General features: G+C 35.7%; 1 pseudogene; it reads left to right on the top strand.

The window, feature by feature from the left end:
• The first annotated feature begins 1,739 nt into the window (after positions 1 to 1,739).
• Positions 1,740 to 16,457, top strand: LOC137741828 (probable leucine-rich repeat receptor-like serine/threonine-protein kinase At3g14840; annotated as a pseudogene).

Genomic DNA, 16,457 nt, shown 5'->3' with positions numbered 1-16,457 from the left:
TTCACTTTACCCTTTATTTTGTCCTTATCGTTAAAACTCAAAGTTTTCAAACCATTTTCATTAGTTTTCCTTTGAAATGAATCTTACATGACTTTGACTTCTTCACAAACACTCAATAAATAAATAAAAAAATCAGTCAATCAAGAATCAGTAACAAGAGTCAATAAAAAAAATCAATCAAACAACAGTCAGGTCTTGTACCTTACTCAGCCAGCAGGCCTTGTACCTTACTATAACACAAAAAATGGAACCAATTGTGGTAAATGAATAAAACAAAAAGGCACAAAGTCTTCATCTGTATTTACTTTGAAATTAAGATATTCAATGAATTGATTGAGAGTGAGGATTGTATGCCAATTGAAATCAGCTGTTATGAAAATATTTATAATGAAACTAATGAATTTAAAATAATGATGGAGATATAATTTGAAAATAAGTTTTATTGCAAAACTTACTTGATGACTTACAATTGACTGACAAAATTTACTGAAAGAACTAGATGGTGGTGCTCGTAGGCACCTTTCTTCTTTTTTCTAGAATGAAAGTGTTTACTATATTTGATTTCTTTGAATACAATGTGAAGTCAAAGAAAATTTGAACTGAGGAAAAGATGTGGAAATTAACTTGCTTTCTTTGTCTTCAAAGTCTTCATTTTATAGACTTGGAAAAGGAGACTGGAATGATTGAGTTCTTTACTGTTGAAGCACGAGATGGAAGATGACTTTCTTTCACTGTTGATGAATAGTGCACTTGTCGAAATAATTTCTGCTTTTACTATAGAACGCGCTGAGTGATTCTTGTTGACTGATTGGATCCTTGATTTTCTATGCGAATAATGACTGAATGCTTCACATGGTGACTTCAAATGACGACTGAATTTTCACATGGTGACTAACATAGTGACTTACTGTGTTCACATAGCTTGACTTGATGATTCACATGACTTTATGCAAATGGGTCTTGATTATCTTGGTAGTCGACCGACTTGGTGCTTTAACTGTTTGGCTTTACTAATTGTTGCGAAGATGCATTCGAAGATTTGGAGGAAGTTTCAACTTCTTTGTCTTCAGATTTTAACTGTAATTGTAAATGGGCTGCTTGTGACTGTAACTGTGTCACTTGAGCAAGAAGTTTATGTCCAAGATCTTCCATTTCTGCAGCTTTGTGCTTTGATTTTGATGACTTGGAAGACTTTTACTTTCTTTTGAGTGAGGAGAATGGAGAGATGTCTGATAATGATTGTGTTTCGATAACTGGTTGTGGTTCAATGAGAAATTCACAAACAACATGTTCAATTATTCTTTGCTGGTTGAATTATCCCACCATTTGGTTGAATTTATCCTCATTCTTAGTCAATCCATTATTTCCATTATGAATATTTTCATAACAACTAATTTCCATTAGCATAGAATCCTCACTCTTAGTCAATTTATTAAATAGTGATCGAGGACTCTATGTCAATTGAAATAAGTTGTTATGAAAATATTCAAATGAAATAATGAATTTAAAATAATGATGGAGATATAATTTGAAAATGAGTTTCATTGCAAAACTTACTTGATGACTTACAATTGATTGAAAATTTTTACTGAAAGAACTGGATGGTGATGCTCGTAGGCATCCTTCTTCTTTCTTCTAGAATCAAAATTGTTTACAATATTTGATTTCTTTGAATATAGTGTGAACTCAAAGAAAATTTTAACTGAGGAAAAAATGTGGAAATTACTTGCTTTTCTTGTCTTCAGAGTCTTTCTTTTACAGATTTGGAAGAGGAGACTTGAATGATTGAATCAGCAAGAATCACTCCGCAAGTTCTATACTAACCCTTTTTACAAGTCATTGACTTCCATTTGTGTCCTTCGAGGTCCACTCCTTCCCTCCCCACAAGCGAATAAAAAGCTGTAATTCAGACTCATTTTGCTCACAAATCTTTCTTTCTTCGCCGCTCTCACAAATTTTCGTACATACATTCCAACAAATTCCAAAACCTCTCAACATATTCCATCCAGCTAACTGCACAAACTATCCTTTTGTCTCTGGTTTTCTCTTCAAATGTGAAAGACTTTGCATATATAGAAAAATGATGAATTTAAATTTGTTCTTCTCTCGACTTCTTCCTCATTCTCTTTTCTTTGTAGCTTCCTTTGTAACTTTTGCCTTTGGAGCTGCTCGATTGCCAAATGATGAAGGTACGAGTAATTCACCTCAACATCTCTATGTCAAATATCTTCCTTAGTTTCCTTTGTTTCATTCTATAAATGATAGTTTTAAGTTCGTTCGATAATCTTTTAGTTTTCAAAATTTGGTTTGGTTTAATTTAGGTTTTCAGTTTACATTTTTCGGAGAAGTGAAAACGGTTACCAATGAACTGAAAATTAAAATGGTTATCAAATGGACCTTAGGTAAATAGATACTTGTGTGAACTTAGTATAAATTTTCAATCATATGATGCTGACGTGCATTCTGTAGTTCTTGTCTATGCATCAAATTTTTGTTTTTTACTATTTTGTTGAGCACGATGTTAATTTGTTGCATTTTATTTTGCATATATGCAGTGCAAACTTTAAAAGACATAGCAAAGACACTGGGGAAGACGGACTGGGATTTCAGTGGAGATGCAAATCCATGCAGCCGCCAACTTCCATGGACTGATCTAAGCGTACCCAAGGGATGTGAGTACGGCATCAGCTGTAATTGCTCCTATGAAAACTCCACTGTCTGCCATATTACCAGCATGTAAACCTCTCTCTCTCTCTCTCTCTCTCTCTCTCTCTCTCTCTCAAAAACAAACATGCCCGAATTAGAACTAAGATTTTTCAGTATGTTCAGAACATGGAGTGATATACCACATGTCACTATATAAATGATGAGTTACTTGTGTTAAAAAAATTAACACAATTTGAAAAATAAAACTTCCTTCCCCCTTATATTACAACACGTGATGTACTTCCGAGCACAATGAAAAATTTCTCTACATCTCACAAGCTAATACCAAATAATCTTTAGGGATTTTGTGATTTAAATTGCTGTGCATTTAGTGGTGCCGCCCCCAACGAAAGTTTTTCCGGAATATTATTAGATCGCTGGGGATATTTTCTTCAATTAGAATTAAATAATTAAAATGCTACTTGTTTTTCAATTAACAGGAAGGCAAATTCGGATTTGGTACATCTTTTAAATCTAATAAGAGAAGTACCATTAGACTATCAACTAGTTACTAGAATGCTACTGGTGCTAACTTTTTTTTTATTATATTTGTACATTTAATTATATAGTACATTTTGTTTTCTGGAACATTTATAATCAAAATGTATCAAAAAGTCGATATGTTTGTTTTTAAATGTACCATAACTTTTAAAAAGATTTTTTATATAATTATACTTAAAATTTTAATTAAAAATAATGAAGTTTTTTATGAAAGTATTAATGATTTTTTAAATGAAAGAGGAGACTAATTAAATATAATAACAAAAAAAAAAAGTTATTTTTTGAGTGAAAATGATGAATTACTTAAACTAATATCTTTAATAAAGTCACGAATTTAAATTCTCTAGCTTGCAAGAAATTAGTTGTTAGATAGCTTAAATGGATATATATATATATATATATATATATATATAATGAAATAAATGTTGAGTTGGCAATTAATCAAGGGAATTTTAACGAAAAGCTCCCAGTACTGTTAACTTTAACGAAAAACCACATTTTTACACTAAAAAGTCAATTCTAGTACTATTCACTATATCCTTTATTTTGTCATTTTCGTTGAAACTCAAAGTTTTTCAAACCTTTTTCTTTAATTTTCCTATTAATCAAAACATCTTAATCAAATTTTGTAAAAGAACAGATGAGTTGTCTAAACAAGTTGAAAAAAAAAAAGAGGAAATTCTATATTCTTTGTTTTCAATTTATTTGACACATAACATGCACATGAGATTATTGCGTTAATAAACACCAATTTAAGTAATTAATGTGATAAAAGAGACATAAGTTGGAAAATAAGGGTTTGTATGGAATTGTCATTGATTAACTTATTTCTTAAGCCATGACAACGAGGGGAGACGGTGATATAAATGGTTGGAATTCGGTTTTGTGGACCCCACGTCTATATGCTATACGTATCCATCAATTTTTCATCAATTATTCCCCTAACCTAACCCCATGCCCATGAAGCCTCCAAAATAAAGTAGGAATTATATAAGGCCTAGTGTGGGCCTCATCTAGGGCTGGGTACGAGCTGGACCGGGCTCAAATTTGAAGAAACTAGACTGTACCCGTTTAAAATGTAACGGGGGGCCGGGTAGAAGGATTTTGAATTTGAGAACCGAACCTAATCTGGTCCGTTAGAAACAGACCGGTTAGGAAAGGGTCCAGGGTCCAATTACCTTTTGTTATTATTATTTTTTTTTTTATAATTTCTTTTCGGTTTTGGGCATAATGAGATGAAGCAGGAGACTGAAATTTTCAGAAGTTCCTCCAGTTTCATCTTTCCTGCTGCTCCACACTGAGATTGAATCAGGAGACCGAATCGACGATCTGATAGTCAATAACTACAAATTGACAACAATCATGAGTCTTTTTTCAATTCGAATTCAGCTGAACATTCTTATACGAAAAATCGGCACGTTAAATTCATAAAGATTTGATATCAGAAAGATGATTACTGATCACCACACATGCAATTCTTGAAAATTACTGAAATCAAAACAACAACTTCCACTCAATTTCTCAGCAACAGAAAGATCAAGCCAAATCAAAACCAAAAACTTTCAACTAAAATGCACAAAAGAGTCAAAATTTAATTGCTATACAGAACTATCGGTCCAATCGAAAACAATCAGAATTCGAGAATCTTACCTCCTTCATTCTCTGAGAGCGAAGCCCTCCTCAGGTAGCATCGCCGACGAAGGCTGCAAAATCGGATCGTCGGACCTGCCAAACTCTCCATCAAAGCCCTGGCCGTTCGATTCAGCGTAGATCGAGGGAGGAGAGAAGGCCTCCGACGCCTGTTGAGTGGCAAAAACGTCGTCCGCGGCAGAGCCGTGGAATATTGGGGAATCGATGGCGGAGTCCTTGAGCGACTCAGAGTCGACGATGGATTCGAATCGCTGGGAGGAGAGTCGGGGGTCATAGCCCAGGTAACCGTCGTCGTCGAACAGGCGAGTTGACCTGGTAGTCCAGACGTCGTCGTCGGGCTGAGTGAAGGAGGCAAAGATTAAGTCAAGTGCGCTGAATCAGAGGAGGAGTGAGCGGAGAAGATAGGGTAGTGGTAGCGCTGATGAAGACCGCCGTAGCTTCAACGAGAGGAGGAGTGAGCGGTGGAGTAGGCGCTGAGGAAGCGATGGGAGGCGAGAGTCCATCTTGAGAGAGAAGGATGGATCCTGAAAAAGTCGAGAGAGGAGGCGAGAGTAAGAGTGGTATAAGGTACGTTTGATACGTGGGACGGGACGAAACAGAGTGGAACAAGGCGTTCCGTCCCACGTTTGGTGCGCCTAAAACGGGTGGAACGAGCTGTTCCACGGGACGAGTTTTGGATGAATTTTCGTTCCACCTCACCCCCCTGGAACGACTCGTTCCACATCCGTGGAACACAAAATTATAACATCTCCGTCTCCTTCTTCTTCCTCCTTGTTTCCATCTGAGGGCATCTTTGCTCCCGCTCCGTTCCGTTCCGTCCTGTCCCGTCCCGTCCCGTCCCATTCCGTTCCGTCCCGTCCCGTCTGCATACCAAATGAACGGTAGAGATTTAATCTCCATACAATGGACGGAGAAAACGGTCCGGTCTAGGTAACCAGTTTTTCAAAAATTTAAACCCGCCCCACTTAGCCAATTACATGTACCCGTTTCAGCCCGTCTCGTTTTGAGTTTACAAAACTTGAACCTGCCCCGTGGTTTCTAAACCCGTTTGCCCACCTCTAATCTCATCGAGTATTGGCAACTTGGCGTATTCACATTCAACCTTACGTCGGGCAAGGTAGCTAGGCCATTTGATTTCAATTGGATTTGAGGGATGTTAGTTTAATAGCACAGTCGAGCACGTTTGTTTCTTTGTGATTTTCTCACGCCCCGACCGAGATATTTTTTTAGTGTGCTAGAGTACGATCTGATATACCAAATATTATAATATAAGTATTGTATACTTTAAAAAAAATTTACAACCAGTTGTATTATGACACTTAGTGAACTAGATTTGTTCTCTGCACACAAAATTTGTCCTAACTTTGGGGCGTAAAAATTTTAAAGCTCATTGTATGTGTAAAACAAGTAAATGTTGCTATTGTTTAGAGCTATGAAAAGTGATTATTGCTCGTCTTTTTCTCTTCATGCACACTATTTGACGAATCAAGGGACATGAATAAAACCAAATTATGCAATAATCATTTTCATAAAGCTATAAGTATTCTTGACATGCAAGTTGAATTGAAAATTTTGATTTCGACGAACTCTGTTTTGTCGGTTTACGAACAAAAATATGAGGAAAATTGGAACGTATCTTAAAATTAGGCCGCCTTTGCTATCCTTACATAATTACTAACTAGCAAAAATGTCCGCGCTCCGCTGCGAGGACTTCTAGAAGTATGATCTTGTATCATCTGATTTCTTTTGCTATTCCTAGTTCTTTTTGGCATTATGTGCAAAACCAAATTGATGACTAGGAAGAAACAATGAAAACGCCTGCATAAATTAAATTTTCCATCAACCCTATATTGTAATTAAATAAAGCAAATACACAATAATCATCTCATAATTACATAAGTAAGGACTTTCAAATGCCACAATTATTTAACAACTACTATGCATAATTCTTAAAAAAAAAAAGAGTATAAAATTAACCTCTTTTGAAAAACGAAGGAAGAAAGATGAAAGCTTAAGCCAAGAAATAACTATGTTGAACTCAATTATTTGACATTAATTACACAAATCCAATTCCATATATATATAGCTAGACAAGCTTTATCCTAGAGAGAAACCATGCCCAAATGATTATATAATCTCCACACTGAGTGTGAATTCAAAGCATGAAAGGGAAGTGAGTTCCTTGGTTCCCACATTGTAGAGACTAAATCTCAAAACTTTGCCAAGCATTACAGGAAACCATAAGAATAAAAATGACCACAAAGATGGCAAACCAATTAACCACAGGTGGTGTTTATATGCCCACTGAGAGAAAAAAGCTTCTGCAAGTGAAAAAACGTATTTATATAAAACATGCATGTAGCTTTAGCTTAAGGTCGTGCACCATCTGAAAGAGTCTCTTGTATCCGTTTCAATTATACTCATGTGTACCATATCCCTCTACAATTCCCCACCACCAATCAACCATAACTGATTTCAATACCCTTAGTTGCTTTAGTAGACCATCTAGTGACACCTAACTACCACCAAAATAAAAGACATGATCAAGACCATACAGATTACAGACTGAGGTTAAAAAACAACTTTCATCTATTAAGCAAAACTTGAACCCCTTGACATGGCAACCTCTTAATCCCGGATGTAGAATAGAAAAGCAAACTTATTGACAAACCGAAAAATAACAATTTGACTTGCATAGTAAACGAATATTAGTACAGAACTCAATGGATTACATATACCAGTAAAAAAGCAAAACATCAGTGTTTGGGAAGTTACCTTATTTGAAATGTCAGAAGCATCTGGTGCACATACAAAGAAGAAAACACGAGGCAAATAGAAAAACACAAAGTGGAGTATTTACATCAGGCCAAGAATCGATAATGAGCTCTGCAATTCATTGGCTATATCTAATTCCACATCAATTTGTTCCTTATCAGTTGGCCGCTACCAAGCATTCCAAATTTATTATAAGAAATCAATAGGAAGGCTAGTAATTTATTGTCAAAGTTCACTGTATATAGATTTTTTCAGAAATAATTCACCGTATGTAGATTTCTTCAGAAATACGATAAAATACAATTACATTAAATCTAAGGGTTCGATTGCAAACTCAAGCATTTCCTTGTAAATAATAACTAATAGTAACTCATTAAAAAAAATTTACAGAACACATAAAGTAGAAACATTAGTACCTAATTAGACATGAAAATGACAGAAAATGCCGGATTAAGCCATCTAAAATTAGAATAAGTCACTCAGTACTACAGTCTGGTGGCATTCCTTTTCACTTGGAAGTGAGAGGTCTTAGGTTTGAATCCCATGAATGACGAATTTGATACCAAATTAGGTTGTCTATTGTGTGGCTTAGCCAAACTCCCCATCCCCTTAATGTAAAAATACGATGTACTCAAAAACAAAAAAACAGAAAATTAATACCACCATAGCGAAATACTACAGAATAATCTAATTATTTATGCATTTGGCAAGTCAAAATAAGAAAACCATTCGTACATTAATTAAAAAACTTGGGCAACAAATTACTTCTGTTATTTGCCAACAAATTACTTCTCTTATTCCATGGTTGGTTTTATATACGCTAGACAACAAATTAATTCTGTTATTTGCCAACTATCCTCAACCCTCAACCTTGTAACGTAAATCAAGCTGGTTTCACATCTACCAATAGAAAACCAAAATATCAATGTTTGGGAAGTTACTGTATTTGAAATGTCAGGAGTATCTGGGGTAAGTACAAAGTAGAACTTGCATCATACTTTCAAATGCTGCTTTAGCTTCTTCACTCCTTTCTTTTGTTCACGAACTTTCTCCTTGACGAACTCCTGAGATAGAACCAAAAAGGAAAATCTGTCACAACTGGTGCAAGTAAAGGGGAAGGAGGCAGAGACGAGTTACTACCATCTTTAGTACAATTTAGCTTACATTCATCCTTCAGGTCTGCAGATACTACACTGTTCTTATGAACAGTGATTCAGTTGTTTTTCAGTTTTAGTATATATTGAATTTGTGATCCACCAGTGGGTATAAAGCCAACGTAATTCTGATATCTCTAGACCCTAGTGGGGTTTCCATTTTCCCAAATCCTTGACCCTCTAGATTTTTAATTTTTCTTCAACCAGCTACCAATTGGAAGTTTCTCTTGGTCTAGTAAGACCTTGTTGTGCCTTGAAATTCAAGAAATGCAGAAAGACTAATCCATTTCTTTTATTGAATGACCAATGAAACATCAATTACAACCTACCATGTACCGCAATTCAAGTTAAGCTTATCTGCAAAATCGAGTTCATGAGATGTGACCAATTTACTCAATTACTACAGCAATGTGTTTTTGAGCTGGCCATGAGCCAGCAATGCTGAGTTGTTAGGACTTGGTATTACTGCTGTGCTGTATTTAGGCTTGATTCTTGCATACTTGATCAACGTACATTATTTCACAGTCACCATGATTCTTTCATACTTCTTATACACGACCAACTCTGTATCGACCCAGTTATTAGTTACAAAGTCAATGAAAGAATGATTCACAGTATGCTTGTAACAAATACACATTTACCGTTTGTGTGATTCCTTAAGTTTTATTCTTTCTAAAGAACATTGGACATTTTCCTTCGGTTTTAAAGTAAGAAAACCAGTTCCTTCTTCCTATTTAATTCCCTGACCAAAAGTAAGTATTTTCGGTGATAAGTAAGTGTTTTACCTGTTTGGTCACATTTATGTGGCAGCTATTCCTTTTAGTCATAGGATAGATGCGTAATGAATATCTGTTAATTTGCAACTAATCTTTGAAACCCTGTTTTCCGATGAAACACAGAATTCTAAAATCCCAAGATCTGCAAGGAACACTCCCACTAGAGCTGGTAAATCTCACCTATCTTCAAGAAATGTAAGCACATTTTTACCACTCCAAGTTTACATTATTTAAAGTAAAAAAGAAAATAACATTGTGTCGTGTATTTGGTTTATTCTAATTTCATATATAGCTTACCTTTATGTTTGTTGTCAATGAGACAATAACTGGTTTCTTTCTTTCTCCTTCAGCGACCTCACCCGCAACTACCTGAGCGGTACCATCCCTCCAGAATGGAGCTCTCTTCCACTTGTGAACATGTTCTGCCTTCTCTCACACTGCATACATTTTTGTGTTTGATGCTCATGTCATGTTCTTGTTACTTTATTTGGTCACTCCAATGTTCTTCAGCCATTTCTTTCTTAAACTATGAATCTACTACATTGGGTTTTGTTCATGATAATGAGCTTCCGTGGTCATGAGGTGTTTGAATCATAAATATTGAATCGAACACATGGCGTTCATTGCCTTTGTATTGACGAACATGTTAATGTTATTGAGCCTCTTGCTTGATAAAGGTGATCTTAAGACTATAGTTTTTGATGCAGAACCCTTTTTGGAAATCGTTTGATGGGTTCTATCCCCAAAGAGCTCGGAGACATCACCACCCTGAAGAATTTGTGAGTGTTGATTGCGCATTTGTTTCTTGCTTATCCCATTTGATTCTATGGAGATCCTTAATGATGTTTTTTCTAATCAATAGAATTGAATTTGTTTGTATAGGGACATCAGCTTCAATAATTTCTCTGGACGTCTCCCTCAGGAGCTTGGATCTTGGGCCAACATAGAAAGAATGTAAGAGTCCTATTCAAATTTTACCGTGTTAAAAAGTATTTGGTTTATTTGGAATTTTCTTTCTTGTAGACAAATTCTGGATGTTTTCACCAATAAATCATCTACTTCTTTATCATTGATATATTGTTATATCTGTTTCATACTTAGGCTACTTTCCTCCAACAACTTTACTGGGGAGTTGCCTGAAACATTTGCAATGCTTACCAAAATAAAGGACTTGTAAGCTTCTGTGGTTATTTCTTCTTAAAGGTTTCCTGAGCACTTATACAATTTTTTTTACTGCTTTCTGATACTAACTGGTAGTATTTTCCCTTTTCCAATCATTATGCAGTCGGGTAAGTGACAGTCACTTTTCCGGGCAGATACCTGATTTTATTGAGAAGTGGACAAGTCTTAAAAGACTGTGAGTGTTTTTCTTTTGTGTGTCATCTTTCTGCTATTTGATTTTGAAATTATCCTAATTGATATGTTATGACTCGTTGAAACAGATTGATTCAGGCTAGCGGTTTGACAGGGCCAATTCCTTCTGGCATTTCTCTTTTGACAAGCTTAAATGACTTGTTAGTATATCTCGTCTCTATTAATAAATACAAAATAATTAGTGAAATGCAAAGTTTATGTTCATGGTCAATTTTAACATGCAGGAGAATCACTGACTTGAGTGGACCTGAATCACCCATTCCTTTGCTCGATAACATGAAAAACATGAAGAAACTGTGAGTTAATGGTTCCATGACACAAAATTTCCGTCTGTACCAGAAGTCTTCTATAAACTCAAAGCTTTGGTGTTTCTGTTGCAGGATGTTGAGGAGTTGCAACCTTGTTGGACGGCTACCTCCATATCTTGGGCAAATGGCTAAATTGGAAACTTTGTAAGTACAAATGTATTCGTCCCTATTTTTTTCTGACTTCAGATAAAAAAATTTCTTCTAGATGTGATTCTACTAATTTAAGGATTATTAAAGTGACTTAGACGATGTTGGAGGGACATTAAGTTTCTGTATTTATTAAGAGAAAATCTCTTTCAGATGACATTTCCCTCTCTGTAGAGAGCATATATAAACTGCATTTGCTATTTGTTTGTGCAGAGACCTCAGCTTTAACAAGCTGACCGGAGAAATTCCAAGCAGCTTTGCTAGTCTAGCAAAAGTGGATTATATGTAAGCAATTGGAATAACCAATCTAGTCTTTCTTATATGAAATTCACGCAGACGTTGTTCAATGGTTTTGTTACACCCCAGCCTGACAAGCTGGAAGTATTTCCAATCACAATTACTGAGTCACGGGTTATACTGCAATAAAATTTAGTTTATTCATTAGAGTCATTACTACTCATGCAATTAAGTGACATAAGGTGATCACCCTTAGATGTGTCCTTCAGATGGAAGTACTGGTAACTGATCTAATGCACTCAGAGTTGGCAAACTCAAATTTTCAAACCTTCACAAAGTTCCTAAGAACAAACACTATATTCTTTACTGAGCTTTCTGTATTCATTATTTTTAGATTCTTAACTGGAAACTTGCTGACTGGACCCGTACCTACCTGGCCAAAAGACGTTGTGTAAGCTTCCTTCTGGAATTTTTTACTAAAATAGATATAAAACTATGATATAAAAACTTTATTCCAGCCATGTTGATGCCTACCTCTTTCTCCTTACCCTTATTTCCTTTTGTACTCACATACTACTTATGGAAAACAATTTGCATCATAGCTCTTTTTGTGCAGTGATCTTTCATATAACAACCTCACCATAGGCGATGGAGGTTGTCTACCACCAGGCGGCATGTAAGAATGTTTTCATTAGCTTGAAGTTTCTGTTTGTCTCTTGTGGTGCAAGCTTAACTTTTCATGTGTGCTAATTTCTGCAGGAACTTGTTTGCAAGCTCGTCAAAGGACAATAGTTCGTAAGTTCAAATTAATCGTCTCAAAGCATGCACCTATAAATTTACTTCGGTTTCCAACGGTTTATTCTGTACTATTTTTTTCCAACTTCTTCTCATTTATGATTGCTGACATTTTCTGTACTCTGAATTTCTCTATCAGGAGAAATGTTTCATGTTTCAGAACTGCACAATGTCCACCATGTAGGCCGAGTTTCTACACAAATGATTACCTTTCTCTTTTCGGTTCATTCTTTTTTAGTTTTCCTCCTCAACTCCTACTAATCTCCACTTTCTTTTTTCATAGATTTGTACTACTCTCTCCGTATAAATTGTGGTGGGACAGAATTTACTGTCCCTGGAGAGACAAATACAACATATGATGGTGACACAGATTCAGCTGGACCTTCATCATTTTACCAGAGCACAACAAATTGGGCATTAAGCAACACTGGTTACTTCACTGATGACGACCAAACTACAGACACCCTTATAGTGAATAATGGAACTAGACTCTATATGGCCAATCCTCAACTGTACATGAACGCACGCCTTTCTCCCATCTCTCTCACTTATTTTGGGTTTTGTCTGGGAAATGGAAACTACACTGTAAACCTCCATTTTGCAGAGATAATGTTTGAAAATGGCCCAACATATAAAAGCATGGGAAGGCGCATATTCGACATTTACATTCAGGTAACTAATCGCATCCACTTCCATGTATACTAGTGAATTATTCTAATTTTCAACAAGCATTGTTTATATTTTAGTCGATTTGAATGTTAACTTTCACATTTATGATCATGAAATGTTGAGCAACTAATTAGTATATATACTGCAGGGAAAACTAGTGAGGAAGGACTTCAATATCATGGATGAAGCTGATGTGTTTGGTGATGTAGTCATAAAGAACTTTACTGCTCCTGTAACTAATAATACATTGGAGATTCGTTTATATTGGGCTGGGAAAGGGACGACAGGCATCCCTGTTAGAGGAATCTATGGTCCACTTATTTCAGCTATTTCAGTAGACCCAAGTAAGTTTTCAATGATCTGAACTTCGTCAAATTACTATGCATCGACCATATGCATTGATATATCTACTAAATTAGGAGATCTGAATTCAGTTCTGCAGGTTCTTCTTCAAAATTTCCTTTCCCTTGTATTTTCACAAAAATGCTTCTGTGCTTTTCTCCTGTTTTACATAGTTCGGGCCAAGACTTGAAGAAATACTCTTAAATTTTCTTATCACATAATATGCTGTTTTTTCCTAGGTGACCGGTATGCGCTTTTAAATACAACAAAATTCTACATCGAGGATGTTTAACTAATTACATGAAAACTATCCAGTTCACTTAAGGAAACATATAATATTTGCAACCATCCAAAGAAAGTTTGTTCGAGGGATTACTTTATATACTATCTACTTATTTAAGGATGACCCAAAGACCGGGTTCAATCTTCTGTTTCTATGTGCATTAGATAGCTGGTTGAATAATCCACTCTCATATCAATTACATTTACATTTACTATAATTTAAGCTATATTCTTTCTTCCGACAGACTTTGATCCCCCGCCAAAACCTGTAAGTGACACATCAACTGGTAGAAGTGGTGTGCTTGGAGGTGGAAGTGGCGTGCCTGTAGGTGGAAGTGGCATGCATATAGGTGCCGTGGTTGGAATTGTGGTTGGAGGAGTCTTCATTATACTATTGATATTTGGTATTCTTTGGAAGAGAGGCCTCCTAGGGCAGCAAAAGACAGTGGAGGATGGTATTAATTTGCAATTTATTTTTATATTGGTTTTTCCTTTTTGTTTCTTCATTACTTTTTCTCATCGAGCTTTTTTCGTAACTAATTAAGTACAATATTTACGCTATTTTGCATGGTTCTCCTACATATTGATGTGCACCACAAAGACGGTAATTATTTAGATATTGATCTTTCCAGCACTTTGATGTTGCTGTAATATATTTATCGTCCAAACTCATGATGCAAAGTGTCTGCCTATAGATCTAGTTACTAGTTAAATTAATCACGCACAAAATATTAAGAACGAAGAATGCTATCATTCTGAAAGTTTTCTTAGACACAATTTCTTATGAGTTTTACTTGTCATACAGATTTGAAGGGCGTGGACCTGCAAACGGGTAAATTTACCTTCAAGCAACTCAAAGATGCCACAAGTAACTTTAACAAAGCCAATAAGATTGGTGAAGGTGGTTTTGGTTCTGTTTATAAGGTATTCTTCAAAGCAAATAATTTATTTATTGATTACATTTTTTTTCCTAATTTGATACTGTCCATTCTAATGAAAGTTAATTTGCTCCATAGTGATGCAAATTTGACAATCTTTCTGAAATGTAGGGCGTTCTAGCAGATGGCACCGTAATAGCTGTTAAGCAGCTTTCTTCCAAATCAAAGCAAGGGAATCGTGAATTTGTTAATGAGATTGGCATGATTTCTGCTCTGCAACACCCTCATCTTGTCAAGCTCCACGGATGTTGTATTGAAGGAAATCAATTATTGCTTGTCTATGAGTATCTGGAAAATAATAGCGTCGCTCATGCTTTCTTCAGTAAATATTAGTCTTGTTTGCCAAAAGTTCATTTCATCATACAGTGGCATAAAAGATCTTATGCACTAAAAATATGTCCCTTACAACTAACCTTGTTTAATTTGGTAAATTGAAGGGGCAGAAGAAAGTCATTTGAAGTTGGATTGGCCAACAAGGCACAAGATTTGTATTGGTACAGCAAGAGGTTTGGCTTATCTTCATGAGGAATCAAGATTGAAGGTCGTTCATAGAGACATCAAGGCTACTAATGTTTTGCTTGATAAAAATCTTAACCCGAAAATATCTGACTTTGGATTGGCCAAGCTTGATGAAGAGGATAATACTCATATTAGCACTCGTATTGCTGGAACTTAGTGAGTCCCTAAACTTTTATTTATCTTCTTATTCTCTTATTTTGATCTTCTTCCACCCTTAAAAAAGAAGATAGAGCAATGGAAAGTCTATAACTTACATAATTTTCAACCTAACCAAATCTTTGTTGTTCAAGAAATTTCAAGGGCAGATTTGTTCTTTGAATATAGTTGTATTGCTGTGTATCTCTCTAACTATTGGATTCATCTTAAGTAGTCAATTAGCAAAATTTTTACTAATTATTTTAGCTAAATCTGGGTTAATGATATGATTCATGATATTGTAGTGGATACATGGCGCCCGAATATGCAATGCGGGGTTATCTGACTGATAAAGCAGATGTCTATAGTTTTGGTATTCTCGTTTTGGAAATTGTTAGCGGGAGAAACAACACAACTTACCGGAAAAAGGAAGAAAGCTTTTATCTTCTTGATTGGGTAACATGAATCTACTACTTCCTAATTTAACTTCAAATTTTCTTAATATACCTTGTATGTGTGAAAGTACATTTGAATCGGTGAAGTTTAATCCAAGGACAGAATTTATATTGCTTTTGTTACTTCCATTTTTTGTAGGCACGACTTCTAAAAAAGCATGGGAATTTGATGGACCTAGTTGATCCAAGGTTGGAATCAGACTTTAACAAAGAGGAGATGACTGTTGCAATCAATGTGGCTCTCCTTTGTTGCAATGTTACTTCGACAGCTAGGCCTACCATGTCTTCGGTTGTGAGCATGCTCGAAGGAAGGGCTGTTGTTCAAGAGTTGGTCTCGGATCCAAAAGCCGAGAGTATTGAGATCGATGCAATGAGGAAACATTTTCAATCTAGTTTTGGAAGGGGCACGAGCGAGAAATGGATAGAAATGCGGTCAATTAAAGGGCCATGGACTGCTTCGTCTGCGTCTGCTCACGATCTGTATCCCATCAATCCTGATTCAGATTAATGGGAGAACAGAAGCGAGAGAACTTGAGCTGCACAGTTATCAGTTTGACACAACCTTAGCACGCTCAAACATATCAGCTAATAAATAATTTACTTTTCCTCTATAAGTATTTTCTTTTTTCTGTTTGATAATATAGTAGAAAGCAGGACTGAAGAAGTTTCTACAGCATGGTAATTATAAATTGTG

Source organism: Pyrus communis, chromosome 8 (assembly GCF_963583255.1).
Source record: "Pyrus communis chromosome 8, drPyrComm1.1, whole genome shotgun sequence".
Taxonomy (NCBI): domain Eukaryota; kingdom Viridiplantae; phylum Streptophyta; class Magnoliopsida; order Rosales; family Rosaceae; genus Pyrus; species Pyrus communis.
Note: the sequence above shows the minus strand (reverse complement) of the source record. Positions and strands in the feature narration are given on the sequence as shown.